Source organism: Gadus chalcogrammus, chromosome 9 (genome assembly GCF_026213295.1).
Source record: "Gadus chalcogrammus isolate NIFS_2021 chromosome 9, NIFS_Gcha_1.0, whole genome shotgun sequence".
Taxonomy (NCBI): Eukaryota; Metazoa; Chordata; class Actinopteri; order Gadiformes; family Gadidae; genus Gadus; species Gadus chalcogrammus.
Genome location: NC_079420.1, coordinates 24,484,706 through 24,504,033, shown reverse-complemented (window position 1 = coordinate 24,504,033; position 19,328 = coordinate 24,484,706). Strand labels below are relative to the sequence as shown.

Sequence of the window (19,328 nt, the reverse complement as noted above, 5' to 3'; positions counted from 1 at the left end):
ATATGATATATGTATACGTGTCAATCTGATAATAAAAAAAAACATTCATTAACCTACAAGGCTGAAAATAACATATCTTACGTTAAAATAAATCCATCATTGTTTTCGCATGCACCGCACCTGCTATAGAGAAATGCCAACCCAAAACAAAATTTCAGCAATGCAAATTCTGCACCATGCCAGTAAAGAGCATCTCTTCCACCAAATAGCCTTCGGGAAAATACGAAAAAGGTACGCCCAAAAAGCTTGTGGCAAATTCTATAATGCTGCTGTATGCGTAGAAAATGTGATCTAATAGTTCTCCATTCTCATTGGAGCAGAAGCATCTCCCTCCCCCCAGCAGGTCGTCGGTCGCGTCACGTGATCTGCATGCGCAGAATGGAACTAGGGGAAAGGTCGCGCGCGCGTACACACACACACACACACACACACACACACACACACACACACACACACACACACACACACACACACACACACGGAACACCGAGCCTGGAAGAAATAAAACCGGCAAACTCTCATATCTTGTGGAATATATACATTACCTGACGTAACCTACCTTAACCCACCTTCAAAAGCTTAATAGCATCCAGCCCGCCCTGTGTGCAGCCCAGCACCTCACTGTGTAATGTTGTAGCTCAACAACCAGCACAACCATACAATGGAGCTTGCTTTAATATCATACAACCCGCATCATAATATGAAATGTAGAGACGCGTATAGAACGACATGGGACGCATGTTGGGTCTCATATTCACAGTATTCTGGTCATTAACCACGTGGCCAGGTCAGAACTGGGTTAACAGGCAGAACGAGATGTTTATTCACGACAATATGAAGTATTTCACTTCATGTCGTACAGCTGTTATTCCATCATTGTTCCCGTTCAGGGACAGCACACGTTGACCTTCAATGCGGTGCTGAGCGACCACCGGTGCAGTTGTAAAATAACCAGAATAATCCACTTGACACACATTGACCACGACCTGTCACCTCAACGTGACCATGCAAAGTGCAGGATCATCGTTAAGTTTTCTTCAGTGGATGACCTTTACTTAAACTTGAACAGGATAGGTATGGCTAATACAACGCCAGACTGCAGGCGATGGAGAGTTGTATTCTAAAACATTATAGATAGACAAATTAGTCCTCTGGCCTTTTTAAGGCTAAATCAGAATGAGAAACAGAGCGGACAGAACACCGGGCTGGAGACCAGGGATGCCAGGGACTCTCAAGAAACTGGTCTTAGACTCTCTAGGTCCTCACTACAGGTCCTACTGACCTCAGGTAATGACACATCACAGGGGGACATGCATCGGGTGAACTGTGAACCGCATGTCTGCGCATTTACGGACGTTAAGTTGGGCGGTGTGCTCCCACCAGGAGCCGGCCATGTTTACGTTCCGAACTCGGAGACCTGCGGGGACTCATCGACTCCATGAAGGACCGTCGGTTCAAACAGGGAACAGCCTACTCACCGAGCCTCCACCGGAGCTGCAGAGATGGCCTGTTAACGCGGACCTTATGGTGTCTGGAGATGTGTGGATGATGATATGTGGTTGAGGACGTTTGGCGGAGACTGCTGCTGTAAGCGGCGCATGAAGGGAAGCCGAGTGTTGTACAGCACCGCCCCGTCTGAGACGTCACGTTCACCGGCAAGCCTTACCAGGGTATGGTGAAGGACGGAATGTAAGAGCAGGACTTTCTAATATCCAATACACACCGACAATGACGGAAAATTCATGAAAAATATGAGCAATGAAATCAAGGGTATGAATTGAAAATGTTATTGTTATTGTCAGGCACAGGCGACACACCAAAGCACCAGAAAACACCCTGCCAACATTGGGGGAGATTTGGGGTGAGTTGAAGGTGGGTCATGGACGGCCATACTTTTTCTTGAACTTCGACGTAGCAGCGCCCCCTGCAGGATCTTCTTCTTCTTCTTCAGTGGGTTTTTATGGCAACTGGCATCCAAATTGTTGCATTGCTGCCACCTTCAGGTTAATTTAAGTCATATCCTCATATTCTTTTAATCAGACCAGTGTCTGATAAATACTTTAAAAAACAACACCTTCCCCTCCCACTTGACCCCAAATTTAAAATACCTTTAACTGAAATCTCTTCTAGACCCTACTCTCTCAATGTCTCTAGTAACTCCTTCCTTTCCCTGCTGTATCTCCTACAATGTATAAGAACATGAGGCACTGTCTCGGGTTGTTGACGTTCATCACACATTCCATCTTGATGTTTCCCTATGATAAAAAGAGTACTATTCAATAATGTGTGACCAATTCTCATTTTAGCAATAGTAACCTGTTCTTTCCTTCTCATCCCACAAGGTTTAGTTGACTCAGTCACTCTTCCATTTAATGAGAATAAATGTCTCCCTTTAGTCTCTCACTCCCATAATTGTTGCCACTGGGGCATGATCCCCCTCCAAACAAGACATTTCCCCTCAGCCTTAGATAGCTGTAATGTTACTTACACAGGTTCCGTCTTTACAGCTGCTTTAGCTAATTTATCAGCTTTCTCATTTCCTGAGATTCCTGTATGGGCTGGGACCCACATCAGAGAGATCACCACTCCTCTCACAGACACACTTCTAATTGCCATCAGGATCTCATATATAAGATACTGATGGCTCTTCGCTGTCCCTACCCCAATACTAGTGATGGCTGAAACAGAATCTCTACAAATCAATACCTTTGGATTTACAAGTTGCTCAATCCACTTTATTGCCATTAAAATAGCACATAGCTCAATAGTAAAAACATGCAAAAAATCTGATGTCCTCTTAGATGACTCTACCTTTAACCTCTGAACCATAAAAGCCGCTCCTGTTGCTTCAGTTTCTTGATCTTTTGACCCATCAGTATAATTAGTAGATAATCCCCATAATGTTCTCTCACATAACACTGAAACTCAAATACCATATCCGCTTCATTAGATCTGTTACTAACAGCTCCTGTGCCAATACCTCCCCTGTCCATCCAAAGCTTGACAACTTTGCTACCCCCTTCTCCCAGCTTGCTTGAGTCGCCACTCTAACTGGATGATCTTCCCTCTGTCCCATCAAATTAACCCAGTAATTAGCCAGTAACTGTTTTCTCCTTAACCAAAGTGGCATCTCTCCTGCTTCAACTTGCAATGCACATACTGGGGATGTTCTCACAGCTCCTAAGCATATCCTAAGTGCTTTAGCTTGAATTATATCCAACTCAGACAAAACTGACATAGACGCAGACCATATACTATACTTCCATACTCCATCCCAGATCTTATGAAGCAGCATTTGCCCCCCAATCCATTCCAGATAGGCATCTCATAATATTCAGTACTTTTTAGCACTCTTGTGATATGGACCCTCCAGGTAATTCTTTCGTCAAAAAACAACCCTAGAAATTTAAAACTCTTAACCCTCTCCACATTCTTATCATAGAGCCTCACCTTTATCTCTTCATCTATTTTCTTTCTTTTAAAGAACATAATTTTGGTCTTCTCCATAGAAAACCTAAATCCCCACTCCCCCCCCCCCCCCCCCTCCTCCACTTGTTATTGATTCCTGCAGTTTCTTCACAATATGCTTAACATTCTTCCCTCTTTTCCATAATCTGCTATCATCTGCAAATAATCTACCAATTCCAGGCTGTACATTTGAAAAAATATCGTTGATCATGATATTAAACAACAATGGGCTTACCACACTGCCTTGAGGGGTACCATTTTCTATCACAATCCTCTTAGAAATTTCTGGGGCCATTTTAACCTGAATACTCCTATTGTTTAAAGAAATCCAGAACCCAGTTAAACATATTTCCTTCAATCCCTAATGTGTGCATCTTGATTAAAAGACCCTCAACCCATAACATATCATAAGCTTTCTCAACATCCAAAAATATTGCCACCACAGTCTCTTTGTTAACCTGAGCCTTCCTTATCTCATCCTGTAAACATATTATTGAATATGTAGTGCTTCTCCCTTTCCTAAAACCACTCTGATAACTGGTCATCAATCCCTTTTCTTCCATAAAGTGCATTATCCTCCCATTGACCAACCTTTCCATTAGCTTACCTACATTGGATGTTAACGCTATTGGTCTATAACTTGTTGGCTTGCTTGTATCTTTCCCTGGTTTTCTGATAGGAACTATCATTGCCTCCTTCCACCCTGATGGAATCTTACTCTCTTCCCAAACTTTATTATATAGCCCCAACACCCTCTGTAATCCCTCATCACTTAAATGATTTAACATATTATAGCAAATGCCATCCTTCCCAGGAGTTGACTTTTTACAATTAACCAGTGCATTTTTTAATTCCGCTACTCTAAATGGGACATCGTACTTACTCTCTGATCTTATTTTCCTTTGAATATCTCCAAATAACCTTTTCGTTTCAGCTCTCCCCATTTTCTCTTCCTCTGATAAATTATCAGAACTATGTACCCTACTCAGTGTATTCACCATCATTTCTGCCTTTTCTGTTGGTTATAGCCACCTGATCCCCATCAGACAAAATTGGATAATTCCATTCGCTTCTTTTTCCCTCCATTTTCTTGTTCATTCTCCACACCTGATCTATAGTGGTTGTACTTCCAATTGAGCTACAATACTCCCTCCAGGATTCCCTTTTAGTTTGTCTTATAGTTCTTCTCACTACTGCCTGTGATTGTTTATATTCAATCAAGTGTTGAAAATGATGTGTATTTTTAAGTATTCTGAACGCTCTATTTCGGTTTTTTACTCCCTTTTCACAGGGAGTTTATTCCTTGCCAGTTTTCCTGCGCTTATTGGAATGGAGTTTATTGCAGCTATGTATATACTATGTCAACCCAGTCGCCAAGAAAAAACGTCAGTGGTGTACGTTTCCATGAACACTGGATACGTAGCATTTCAACGTAAAAAATAGCGTGTTATACCTACGGTATCCACGTGTGCCGCTGTGGAGGCGGGTTTCGGGGTTTGGGTTTCACGGCTTTCGCGGCAAATTGTGGACACGATTGTTTAGGGGGGGGGGGGGGGAGACTGTTGTTGACCAGGGAGGGGGGGGGGGGGGGGGAGACACGTTTGTTGAGGGGGGACGACGACACACGATTGCAGGGGGGGGGGGGGGGGGGGACACGTTAGTTGAAGGGGGGGGGGGGGGGGGGGACACGTTTGTTGAGGGGGGGGGAGACACGTTTGTAGGGGGGGGGCACGCTCGACAACGAGAGTTGTTTTTTATTGAACGCTCGACAACGAGAGTTGGTTTTTATTGAACGAGACTTCAACACGGAACAGCTGCGCGAAACGATGGTCACGTCACTCTCGGTGACGGTGTCGACAATAATGAACACACGAACAATGTTAATAGAACAACACACAACCACATAACATCCTGAACCCATTAACCCCACTTAATCCTAACAACAAAACAAGTTAACAAAAGCCCCATTTGTCAACTGAGAACCCCAATTCCCAGAATCCCCCGCGGCTCCGGAACACTGCGTAGCTTATATTAATCTTTATTATCTGAATGGGAAATGCAATATTTTAGGACAGATACACCATTAAACGCGTTTCTAATGACATTTCTAGCGAGAAATGTACATTTTCCTTACATAATCTTCAGTCAGTGAATGTGTATGATCTTTATTAATCTTTATTATCTGAATGGGAAATGCAATATTTTAGGACCGATTCACCGTTAAACGTGTTTCTAATAACATTTCTAGCAAGAAATATACTTTTTAATTGCATAATCTTCAGTCAGTGATTGTGTCTGATCTTTAGTTTTATAGTTATTAGGAGTTGATCGGCTCGCCCGCATGTTTCAACGACGTCAGGTTGCTTTCGCTAAACTAGCAGCTCACGTGCTTCCTGCGTTTGTGTTATTAAACTGTTACTTTATGTAACTTTTAATGATATCATCTTGTTAGAAACACGTATGTCTGAGAGCCAACCCAGTCGCCAAAATCATGCCTACGTTGACAGTGTACGTTTCGTGAACACTGGATTACGTCGCATTTCAACATAAAATAGCGTGTTATACACACACACACGCACGCACATGCACAGACACACACACACAAGCACACACACGCACGCACAGACACACAGACACACACACACACACACACACACACACACACACACGCACACGCACACGGTGCATTTCGCTGCTAAAACAACAACAAAAAAATATTCCCTCAAATATTATTACTTTCAAAACGTTGGCCAAAATGGCCAATAATATCATTTTTTTTTGGGATGCTTCTAGGACATTTTGGGTGGATTTTGAACGGTATGTGGGGGGCACGTTTTTTGCAGGACCTGGCAACCCTGCTCTGTTGCCCGAGATCTGGATCCACCCCGGCGTGGTGCCGTCTCCTTTTGACCTTTTGACCCCAGACTTCTGGGGGAATAGCTGAATCAATTCATTAGTCAATCAGAAGCATGTAAATATCTTTCCGGTGGCGTTAGAGGACGAACAAGGTGTCCTTCAACATCTACACTTCCGATTGCAACGGTGCCACACATGAGCATATTCGAACATGTTTAATGGTAGTAATTAGCTGTTGAAATTGGAGGCCTTAATCAATACTGAGCAGCTATTGATTTGCTTCCCGATAAAGATGTTATTTAGCATCTACACGTTGAGCCAATGACACCAAGAACGACACTCTAGCTAATGGTAACATGTATTTTACATGGTACACCTAGGTCTAGGACATGATCTCGGTGTAGTAAGAGGCCGAGCTTGATCTCATTGGACTCAGCTTAACGTGTAGATGCTAATTAACATGTAATTTGTCAAAAATCTCCATCGGGAAGCAAATCTATAGCTGGTCATTATTGATAAAGGCCTCCAAAATCGACAGCTAATTACTACCCTGAAACATATTCAAATATGATCATGTGTGGCACTGTTGCAATCGTCTCAAAACATAGATGTCAAAGGACACCTTGTTTGCTCTGTTGCACCACCGGGAAGATATTTTCATACTTCTAATGGATTGATTCATATTTTAAGGGTCTCGGAGTGAGACTTTAAGTGGCTGCAGCAGAAGTGTTGAGACGAAAGATGATATCAAGAGATTTATAGAATATTCCCATTCACATTATGATTCTTCGTCGTAACATCCGACCAAACATCCTTTACATTCACAGAGCGAAGATTATGAAAGTCCAGGCTCAGCAAATGCTCCATCTCGTTGCACCTGCACCCAGCGGCTCGCTTGCAAGATTTTGGCCTGAAGTTCTTCCCAGACCTATACCCTAACAGTCCAATATGCATATCTGAGAATCAGGCCTCTCTTCAATAATGACAAAATGTAATGAGAGAAATACAGATTCACTTTTTGTTATCTCATAAGCGGCGTGGTGCCGGCTCCTTTTGACCTTTTGACCCCAGACTTCAAAGACGTGGCCACAGGCCAGCGGTGTCTACACACATTAAGCCACAAATGTACACCTCCATCCTGCAAAAAATGGGGCCTAGAAACTATCCTCTGACTTATGTACAATGACTGTACTGTTGGAGGTCACGCCCCTTTTCCAGCCTTTTCGAGATAGCTAGGGATGCTAAAATGTTGACACACATTTCCCGGGGCCCCGAGAACGACATATGCAAGATTTGTAGTACTAGCCCATAGAGAAAAAAAGTTTTCCCAAATGGACTGTCATTTGGACAAAGCCCCTTCAGAAGTGTTGCCTGCGAGACCTAATGGTTCAGAATGTGGTGGAAAAAAAGTTTTTGAGATAGGAAGGTCCTACCGCCCTGAAATTTGAATACCATATTCTAGGGCCTAACTGGGACCCCCGCACCGAAACTTGGCCCGGTCGGACCCCGAGGGCAGGAAGGGGGGGCCTGCCCTCGGGGTCTGACCGGGCCAAGTCTCGGGCAGGAAGGGCCCCCCCTTCCTGCCCTCGGGGTCCGACAGGGCCAAGTTTCGGTGCGGAGGTCCCAGTTAGGCCCTAGAATAAGGTATTAAAATTTCAGGGCGGTAGGACCTTCCTATCTCAAAAACTGTTTTTCCACCACATTCTGAACCATTAGGTCTTGCAGGCTACACTTCTGAGGGGCTTTGTCCAAATGACACTCCATTTGGGAAAACTTTTTTTCTCTAAGGGCTAGAACTCCAAATCTCGGATATGTCGTACACGGGGCCCCGGGAAATGTGTGTAAACATTTTAGCATCCCTAGCTATCTCGAAAAGGTCGGCAAAGGGGCGTGACCTCCAACAGTACAGTAAATGTCCATAAGACAGAGGTTAGTTTCTAGTCCCCATTTTTTGTGGGATGGAGGTGTACATTTGTGGCTAAAGGTGTGTAGACACAGCTGGCCTGTGGCCACGTTTTTGAAGTCGGGGGTCAAAAGGTCCAAAGGAGCCGGCACCACGCCGCTTATGAGATAACAAAAAGTTAATGTGTGTTTCTCTCATAACTTTTTGTTATTATTAAAGAGAGGCCTGATTCTCAGATATGCATGTTGGATGGCTAGGGTGTTGGTCTGGGAAGAACTTCAGGCCAAAATCTTGCAAGCGAGCCGCTGGGTGCAGGTGCAACGAGATGGAGCACTTGCTGAGCCTGGACTTTCATAATCTTCGCTCTGTGAATGTAGAGGATGTTTGGTCGGATGTTACGACGAAGAATCATAATGTGAATGGGAATATTCTATAAATCTCTTGATATCATCTTTCGTCTCAACACTTCTGCTGCAGCCACTTAAAGTCTCACTCCGAGAACCTTAAAATATGAATCAATCCATTAGAAGTAAGAAAATATCTTCCCGGTGGTGCAACAGAGCAAACAAGGTGTCCTTTGACATCTACGTTTCGAGACGATTGCAACAGCGCCACACATAATTAATTAGTAGTAATTAGCTGTCGATTTTGGAGGCCTTTATCAATAATGACCAGCTATAGATTTGCTTCCCGATGGAGATTTTTGACAAATTACATGTTAATTAGCATCTACACGTTAAGCTGAGTCCAATGAGATCAAGCTCGGCCTCTTGCTACACCGAGATCATGTCCTAGAACTAGGTGTACCATGTAAAATACATGTTACCATTAGCTAGAGTGTCGTTCTTGGTGTCATTGGACTCAGCTCAACGTGTAGATGCTAAATAACATGTCATTTGTGACAAATCTTTATCGGGAAGCAAATCAATAGCTGCTCAGTATTGATTAAGGCCTCCAATTTCGACAGCTAATTACTACCATTAAACATGTTCGAATATGCTCATGTGTGGCACCGTTGCAATCGCCTGGAAGCGTAGATGTTGAAGGACACCTTGTTCGTCCTCTAACGCCACCGGAAAGATATTTACATGCTTCTGATTGACTAATGAATTGATTCAGCTATTCCCCCAGAAGTCTGGGGTCAAAAGGTCAAAAGGAGACGGCACCACGCCGGGGTGGATCCAGATCTCGGGCAACAGCGCAGGGTTGCCAGGTCCTGCAAAAAACGTGCCCCCCACATACCGTTCAAAATCCACCCAAAATGTCCTAGAAGCATCCCAAAAAAAAATGATATTATTGGCCATTTTGGCCAACGTTTTGAAAGCAATAATATTTGAGGGAATATTTTTTTGTTGTTGTTTTAGCAGCGAAATGCACCGTGTGCGTGTGTGTGTGTGTGTGTGTGTGTGTGTGTGTGTGTGTGTGTGTCTGTCTGTGTCTGTGTCTGTGTCTGTGCGTGCGTGTGTGTGCTTGTGTGTGCTTGTGTGTCTGTGCATGTGCGTGCGTGTGTGTGTGTGTATAACACGCTATTTTATGTTGAAATGCAACGTAATCCAGCGTTCACGAAACGTACACTGTCAACGTAGGTATGATTTTGGCGACTGGGTTGGCTCTCAGATATACGTGTTTCTAACAAGATGATATCATTAAAAGTTACATAAAGTAACAGTTTAATAACACAAACGCAGGAAGCACGTGAGCTGCTAGTTTAGCGAAAGCAACCTGACGTCGTTGAACATTGCGAGCAAGCCGATCAACTCCTAATAACTATAAAACTAAAGATCAAACACAATCACTGACTGAAGATTATGCAATTAAAAAGTATATTTCTCGCTAGAAATGTTATTAGAAACACGTTTAACGGTGAATCGGTCCTAAAATATTGCATTTCCCATTCAGATAATAAAGATTAATAAAGATCATACACATTCACTGACTGAAGATTATGTAAGGAAAATGTACATTTCTCGCTAGAAATGTCATTAGAAACGCGTTTAATGGTGTATCTGTCCTAAAATATTGCATTTCCCATTCAGATAATAAAGATTGATATATAAGCTACTCAGTGTTCCGGAGCCGCGGGGGATTCTGGGAATTGGGGTTCTCAGTTGACAAATGGGGCTTTTGTTAACTTGTTTTGTTGTTAGGATTAAGTGGGGTTAATGGGTTCGGGATGTTATGTGGTTGTGTGTTGTTCTATTAACATTGTTCGTGTGTTCATTATTGTCGACACCGTCACCGAGAGTGACTTGACCATCGTTTCGCGCAGCTGTTCCGTGTTGAAGTCTAAAAAACAACTCTCGTTGTCGAGCGTTCAATAAAAACCAACTCTCGTTGTCGAGCGTGCCCCCCCCCTACAAACGTGTCTCCCCCCCCTCAACAAACGTGTCCCCCCCCCCCCCCCCCCCCCCACCCCCCCCCCCCCCCCCCCCTTCAACTAACGTGTCCCCCCCCCCTAAACAATCGTGTCCACAATTTGCCGCGAAAGCCGTGAAACCCAAACCCCGAAACCCGCCTCCACAGCGGCACACGTGGATACCGTAGGTATAACACGCTATTTTTTACGTTGAAATGCTACGTATCCAGTGTTCATGGAAACGTACACCACTGACGTTTTTTCTTGGCGACTGGGTTGACTATGTCGCACATCTGATTCATATCTCTCAACAATCTTAGATAGGCATCACTTGTTTCCACAAACCTTTCCCAATTTGCTTTTCTAAAGATCCATCTTTCATTGCTATTCTCTGATTGCAGTGTCATTTCAATATCTAGACTACTCATTATTGGATAATGATCACTTCCAATAGTGCTACCTCCATACACTTCCCACTCACACTTTGGGGCTAATCTACTTGACATAAATGTTAGATCTAAAACTGACTCTTTACCAGTTCTGATGTCTATCCTGTCCTTCTACCATCATTCACACATACTAAATTCTCATCATTCAACACCTCCTCTATTATCTGACCATTATTGTCTGTCTTTTCTCCACCCCACAAAGTATTATGAGCATTAAAATCCCCACACCATACAACATTATCACTATCCAGTCCTTCGATTTCCTCTAATTTATTTAAATCTATCTGTTTACAAGGGTTATAATAATTGATCACTGCTATTTTCTTATTACCCGCCCATATTTCCACCACTACATATTCTTGTTCTTTCCCTATACACAACACCCTATAAGGTACACCCTTCTTTACAAAATTAGCACAACCCCCACCACTTCCTTGCTCTCGGTCTCGTCTGACAACAATATAGTCAGATAAAACAAAATCAAATCTAGGCCTTAACCATGTTTCTTGTATACACGTTATATCTGGTTTCACCCTCCTGCTATCTACAAACTGTTTAAAATCTTGACCATTTGCCAACAGACTCCTTGCATTCCATTGCAAAATGATCATGATTATTAAGATCATCATTTACCTACTTCCTGGCTTGCATGAATAGCAAGACAATCCCTTTTTCTTCCCATTTTAAGTCCACCATGCCCAAGTGTTGAACTGCGGCCTTTGTAATAATTTTAATCCTTTCCGTTTTAGATTTAACCTCTGCTGTAGCATTAATTACCCCTGCAATGAAAATAACCATATTCTTTTTTCTTCCAACTCCCTTTCCTCCCGCTCTCTGAACGGTTCTTTTCTCTGTACCCACACATTCCCTGTTGCTAACTCCCTTCTAAACTTTCCTTCATTAGTCTTCTTTACTTCCTCAACTATTTTAACTGCTTCTGTATAAGGAACTTTATCCTTCCTTTTCACACTTTGAATTTCTGTCTCCCTTCTCATTACTTCACACCCCCAGTAGGCTGGGGGTTACAACATTTAGGTCCACAATTACAACATTTAGGTCCACAATTACAACATTTAGGTCTTACCTCATCACACTCCCCGTAGTCATGCTCCCCACCACATTTAGCACACCTTTTAGTTCCTTTACATAGCTTAGCTATACGACCACATTTCTGGCCAGGGCTCCGAACCGGTTCAAGGAACGAAAACGAAAACCGAAAACGAACAGAATTTTACGAGGAACGGAAACGGAAATAAAAACCAAATGGTCTTCAACTGTTCCGGAACAGAAACGTTATTCTGAAATCCCCAAAACCGGTTAATAACGTTTTTCTTCATTCTCTATATAGCCTATAAAATTTCACAAAAGCATAGCCTATTTCATGAAAAAAAAATATATATATATTTCCGGTTGCCGCGTTCACTTCGCCGCCCGCTAAGCTCAGTTGTCACAAATTCCCACCACCACCCTGGCGAGAGGCTATTTGGAAGCAACAGTTGCACTGAGCTCTATCTTCGACAAAGGTAACGTGAGCTAAATTAACCGAGTCCATTATATCGCCTTCGCATTGCTTCTTGTTGGTAGGCGTGCCCTTAACCTGCGTCCACGTCCAAGTTTCTTTGACATGATAAAACAGCCCGCCCGCTCCTTGATGACAACCCTCACTGCTGTCTACACACAGCTATTTGATAAATGCCAGATTATAAAACACGCATTTCAAAAATCGAGTCTGACTGTCAATAACAATTAGGGCTGGCCCGAATGCCATTTTTCAGGCTTCGAATACTCTTTGGTTTGTCCGAGCGAATATTCGAATAGGCTACTCGTTCCAGAAAAAACACACCATCAAAAACGACATTAATATTCCCTTTATACTCCCTGGAACCGATTTTGACAGTATCTGCATATTTTGTTGAAGATTTAATAGCTTTTGAACGTTAATTAGTAGGCCTAAGTACGTTGGAGTTACCTAGTTTTTTCCCTGTGGAAGCGAACAGCTGTTGTTCCGTACCAAATCAGCTGTCCTCTGCCATCTCAGCCCTTGCGGGCACTTCTCAATTCATTCTGGAACGTGCATCTTTCAGGGAATTTGTACAATAACAGGGTGTCCGCGGAGGTCTTAAAAGTCTTAAAAAGTCTTAAATTCATTTTTCTAAATTTAAGGCCTTAAAAAGTCTTAAATTCGTCAAAAATGTCATATGCTGGTCTTAAATGTATAACTCGGAGGTCTTAAATTTGTCGGGGCACGGTTATTTAATTTTTTATTTTTCTCGCGGGACTTTTCGGGAAGGAGATGTACGAGGGGCTACTTTCTTGCTAGCTGCATATAAACGGATGTCTGCGCGCTTGCTAGCTAGTCTGCAACAATGGGTAAATGCAAGTTCAACGTCAGTTGGCTGGAAGACGTCCGTTTCCGAGGTTGGCTAGCGTCCGTTGCCAACCCAGAACAGGCCAGATGCATTCCGTGGAAAAGTAGCCTACATTCAAGCTCGGCACCATGGGGATTAAGGCTGTCGTCAGCCATATGCAGAGCCAAAAACATAAAACCTCTGCCAGGAGCCAAACACAGACCCCAGCCATTTCTACGTTTTGCATCTCTGCCCCGGCGCCACCGCCGCAGACGGTCCGCGCTGCTAGCACTGACCTGAGGGTAGCATTTGGTGTGACACCAACACTGAAAGCGAGGTGTTGTGGATTCTAAACACAGTGGTCAAGCACCAGTCCTACAACTCGAATGAGGGGATAGGAGATCTCTTCGGTTTGATGTTCCCTGACTCTCAAATCGCGAGCACCTTTACTGCTGGAAGGGACAAAACGGCGTATATAACTCGCTTCGGACCAGCGCCTTTCATCCGAAACGAGTGAATCTGCAGCGTCAACAAGGCTGATTTTATTTTGATATTTGAGACGTTGAACCACGCCACTAAAAGCAAGCAACTTGACGTGCACGTCCGATATTGGGTCGGAGATCGAGTGCATTCCCGGTACTTGGGCTCGCAATTCATGGGGCCCCGCATATATGGGGGTAAAAGGGATGATGATACATAATATTTTTTAGACAATATGCAGAATCTTTTCACTTACGAATTAACACGGTCTGCTATTTTTGCCAGCACGCCACCCTAGCCATATTATGGGCAACCATGTTCCCCTTGGCTGTGATTTGAACTTTGAATTCCTCGTAGGAGTTCATAATAATACATTGCTCGCCTTGGATGAAATACACCGCTCTTGCGCGATTTATTTTGCATAAGGGTGAGTCAAATGACGCGAGTAATGCCCCTTTTATGTGAACGCGCATTGAACCTAAAGCGGAAAACCTGGTTCAACTAATTGAATCTAAAGTGAGCGTCGTGGTACCATTTAACTGTGATTGCGAGTTGCGGCCCTGTCGAGCCAGGTTTTCCCAAGAAAGCCTGGGTATGTTCAACGAGGTTCGTGGAATACCCCCCAGGTCTTACTGAAGGCATTTATTTAATGGTGAAAATATTATTAATCAGTGGCGTAAATATCGACGGTGCAACCGGTGCAGCTGCCCGGGGGCCCAGACACTGTCACCCCCCTCTCAACAACTTACAACTTGGGTGCACCATAAATACGTGCTGGTGCACCCAAATTAAAAATGTTGGCGCACCAGTGCACCCAAGGAAAAAGTTAGTCTGGAGCCCTGGAGTATCACTTTATGTTCAATAAACAGACAGATAGTAAACTTGAATGAGTCTCATTGAGTGACACACATGCTATGCTTGGGTTGTAATACAGCGGGATCCCCCCCACCATCGCGGGTTTAAGGTCTTAAATTTCATTCGAGGTGGTATTAAAAAGGTCTTAAAAAGTCTTAAATTTGACTTGCTGAAACCTGCAGATACCCTGAATAAATCCATAACAAATACCGAATATTGATTGTCTTATGTGTCCATATTATATCCATTATATTGACTGGGTATTCGCAAGACGCTCGCTCTCTGCAGCAAGCCAGTCACAGCTGATTGGCGTGGCGCTGTACAGCAAACGTAAACACACATTATAGCATTTAAATATACCGGTTCCGTTGGGAAAAAAAAAATTGTATAGTTTTACGGGTTTAATGGTTATAAATTCTTTACTCCTGGCTCTTCAAACCTCACATTGACCTTCAATTTCTCCTCACTTTCTTTCACTGCCTTAACCCGCTTTGCTTTATGTTTCCTTCTTAACTCCCAATCCCCTCCACCCTGTGCCAAATCCTCCATACTACTACAACTATAGATAGATAGATAGATAGATAGATAGATAGATAGATAGATAGATAGATAGATAGATAGATAGATAGATAGATAGATAGATAGATAGATAGATAAATACTTTAATAATCCCAGAGGGAAATTATTTTTGTCACAAACTCCAGACATACATACACAAATAAATAAATAAATATTAAGAATACAATATAATATTAAATATAACATATATATCCATATATATACATATACATACACACACACACATATACATATACATATATATATATATACATACACATACATACAACATAAATACACATACATACACAAAAGATAAAAGATACAACCTAAGAAAAACAAATATACAAATAACAAATTTAAGGACAATATAAATATATATACAACACCATATATACATACATATACACACATACATACATATATACATACACACATATATATATATATATATATATATATATACATACACATACATACATGCACAAAAGACAGCACTGTAGAAAAAGAATTGTACAGTATTGTGCAAAAGGTGCAAGAATTATAGTCCTTGTTTGAGGTCAGAGATTACAGAGAGGGACGGTGTCTGACATTCTAAGGGAGGCGTTGTAAAGTTTAATGGCCACAGGCAGGAAAGATTTCCTGTGGCGCTCTGTGGTGCATCTGGGTGAGAGGAATCTCCTGCTGAAGGTGCTCCTCTGCAGGGCCAGTGTGTCATAGAGAGGGTTCAAATCTATATCACGTTATTCCACGTTACCATGGAATTGTTTCTGGAAATAAATCATATAAAATAACATAAAAATCACTAAAAAATACATTTTGTCACCTGATTGTAGTAGTAGTTGCAATGGTGGGCTGCTACTTACTGCAGGTAACTTTGCTAACATATTGCATTATTGTTAAACGGGATACAATTAATTATTTAAAATATAGTTTAGTCGATTTTTATCGAATATTAAACTATTAACTGCATTATGATGAACTATATTGCAATATATTTGTGTGATTCATTTCCTCAAACAATTCCATGGTAACGTCTCTGCCACCAGTCGGTGAGTGTAATTTGCTGACGGTCCCTAAAACAGGTAGCAGCCAGAACGTAAATGACGTTGTTGCACAGACATCGATGGCGCCAACATGTGTTTGTGATTTTTCGCGATACGGTGTCCTAAACCGTCCTCAACATACTAAGCCCGTAATGTATTGCACTTATGTTGATGAATCCGATTGGGTGGTAAACCGAATATCCGGCGAATATCAAACCGGAGGCTAACTTGCACCTGTTGAGGTGGCATTCTCCGGTAGAGCTGCTCTTTAGCATCGCGCTAACCGGGGCTAACAGAGCCTGTCTCTTCCCGTCCTATTAACTGTACTTATGGGAGAGAGCCCGATTAAATCCGGATATTTTAATAAATTGGGTGTTATAGGTTTTAAACAACATGTCCGAGTTATTTGAATGACAGAAGCTCCGCTAGCTCGATGCTAAAGTGCTAACCGGAGCTAACAGCCTGTCCCCTCCCGTCCTATTAACTGTATTTATGGCTATGTCTTTTTCTCTTTTCAATATGACCAAACACAATGGCCAGAGGATCAGCATCCTTTTTTAACTAATCAACAAAATAATCTTTGAGTTCTACATGTTCTAGAAATGTTCATTAATTGACAGTCCTAATGTTTATTTTCTTGTCTTCTGATTCTTTACTACAGTATGGAAGGGGAGATTTGGAGGTACCTGGTCAGGTCTTGGTCAGCCTTCAAATCCCAGATGTGGAGACTGCAGGGATACCTCACAGAGAAGACACTAAAGAGTCATCTCTCATTCATCGAGTGGACTCATTGGTTTGCGAATGACCACAAAGATGCTCCCATAGGCAGATTGCTGCATGGCATTCACCGCTTATTCAAATTGAAGAGGTTGAAGCAGTCTTCCTTGTGGTCACTTGCCATAACAATGTCATGTGTTTTATGAAACACCATCAGTAACATTTAAATTGAGTTGATGTGGCTTTTTTTTGTGTCAGATTTCTTCAGTGTTCAGTGCCTGTTTGTGAGATATGCATTGTTTGAAAGATAAGCCTTTGATTTTGTTTAATTTTAATATGCCTTTCATCAACAGTTGTTTGGGGTTTTATAACAACAATTAAAGTGCTTAACTACTGGTGAACGATGTTGCAGAACCATATATGGTTTGTGTTGATTGCATGGAAAAGGGAATAACCAGTTACAACTTATATGGTAAGAGCCTGGTAATACCATGGAAACAAACTAGGCTTCCTTTTACAGTACAGTTTCAGCTTACTTACTGGGTAAATTGTCGTGTTTTACTTGGTAACGTCGTAGAACGTACATGGTACAAGTTTGTGTTGACTGCATGGAAAAGGGAATGATGTATTACAAATTGTATGGTAAGAACCTGGTAATACCATGGAAATAAACGAGGCTTCCTTTTACAGTACAGTTTCAGCTTAATTACTGGGTAAATTGTCGTGTTTTACTTGGTAACGTCGCAGAACGTACATGGTACAAGTTTGTGTTGACTGCATGGAAAAGGGAATAATGTATTACAAATTATAAGGTAAGAACCTGGTAATACCATGGAAACAAACGAGGCTTCCTTTTACAGTACAGTTTCAGCTTACTTACTGGGTAAATTGTCGTGTTTTACTTGGTAACGTCGCAGAACGTACTTGGTACAAGTTTGTGTTGACTGCATGGACAATGAAATGTATTATAAATTATTATGGTAAGAACCAGGTAATACCATGGAAACAAACAAGGCTTCCTTTTACAGTACAGTTTCAGCTTAATTACTGGGTAAATTGTCGTGTTTTACTTGCATGGTTCCCGCGGGTCCTTAAAAAGTCATAAAAAGTCTTCATTTTTTTTTGTGTGAAATTAAGGCCATAAATTGTCTTAAATTTACTGTAAATTTGCTCTAGGTATTACATTTTGCAGAGGGTTTTTAAGACTAGGGGAAATTGTCGCGCACAACAAATCACCTAGTGCGTCTTTTAATTACGGCATTTTCAGGAGTTTTACGTTACGTTAACGTTGACATCGGTCATCAGTAGGCTCAAGGCCGATTTAGGGTCGTTTTAGACGCAGAGACGTAAGCACGTAATTTACACAAGGGACTTGTTTTAGACAAGTTTTGATTTACGGTTCCTTTAAGGTTCCTTAAGGATTGCGCGTGTTGCAAGGGGATTCCTCCGCCAGAACAGTAGGGGGAGCAACGAACGAATCGGTGGAAGTGGAAATCGCTGGCTTGTTTATATTTATAATCATAGCCGCAGGAACGTATTCTCAGCAGGGGGTGCTGGAAAAAAAAACTCAGCCTGGACTAGAATCGCAACTCGCTACATTGATAAAAAAGATATATAGCAGCGCAGCTCAATTACACCAGTGCATGCGCGCACAGTCGAAAATCGATCGTTGTGTTCACACCATGGTTCACATCCAGCTGCTCACAGAACAAGTTTTGCGCACCACCGCTCCCCTCACACTTTTTCATATAACTTTTTTTCAGCACTAGGTCATATGAGCATTAAATAAATGCTGCGTCTCAAAATGCCTTGGACAGCAGCGACGATGACCCGCTTTGCCACGGGCCGAAACAGTGCGGAGCGACCACAGCCAGAGCGAACACAGCGGGGCAGAGGAGTGTCAGGAATAGTCTTTTGTGTAAACATCAGTACGGCCTATTTGCACTACTGTTTAGTGGCAATGCAGTGTTTTATTCTATGCCTTTTAATTTTCGTATATTATTTCAATGAATACAATTGATTTATTTATAAAAACAAGATCTGGGCCGTGTTCCAATACCCGTACTGTCCGTACTGCGTACTCAAAATTTGAGTATGCAGTACGTTCCAATTCAGATCCGGCAAAAAGAAGTATACTTCAAGGACCCGGATGCCGTACTCAAAATGGGCTAATCGTGAAGTGTGGATCGAAGGACACTCTCCGTACTCAACGGCAGCCATCTTAGCTACGTAGCGGAAGAGGCGGAGCCAGGCTGAGCCAAAGTCGGCGTATTTTCCACAAAGCCTGCATTA

At 42.4% G+C, this 19,328-nt stretch overlaps 1 protein-coding gene and 1 long non-coding RNA gene across 5 annotated transcripts in view; one reads left to right on the top strand and one right to left on the bottom strand.

Annotated features, from left to right (window-relative positions):
- The window catches only part of cpt1ab (carnitine palmitoyltransferase 1Ab (liver)), a 35,321-nt gene extending 33,474 nt beyond the window's left edge, over nucleotides 1–1,847 (bottom strand). The window contains exon 1 of one of the 4 annotated variants that reach the window (XM_056598844.1): nucleotides 1,479–1,847. The gene's annotated coding sequence lies outside the window, so the exon portion shown is untranslated. Of the gene's footprint in view, nucleotides 1–81; nucleotides 1,453–1,478 lie in introns of those variants that run through there. The other 3 variants (XM_056598847.1, XM_056598845.1, XM_056598846.1) reach the window with 3 other exon arrangements.
- Nucleotides 973–17,427, top strand: LOC130389173 (uncharacterized). The gene is made up of 3 exons (XR_008896499.1): nucleotides 973–1,689; nucleotides 1,803–1,861; nucleotides 16,981–17,427. It is a non-coding gene; the product is annotated as an uncharacterized LOC130389173 (long non-coding RNA).
- The last annotated feature ends 1,901 nt before the right edge of the window (nucleotides 17,428–19,328 follow it).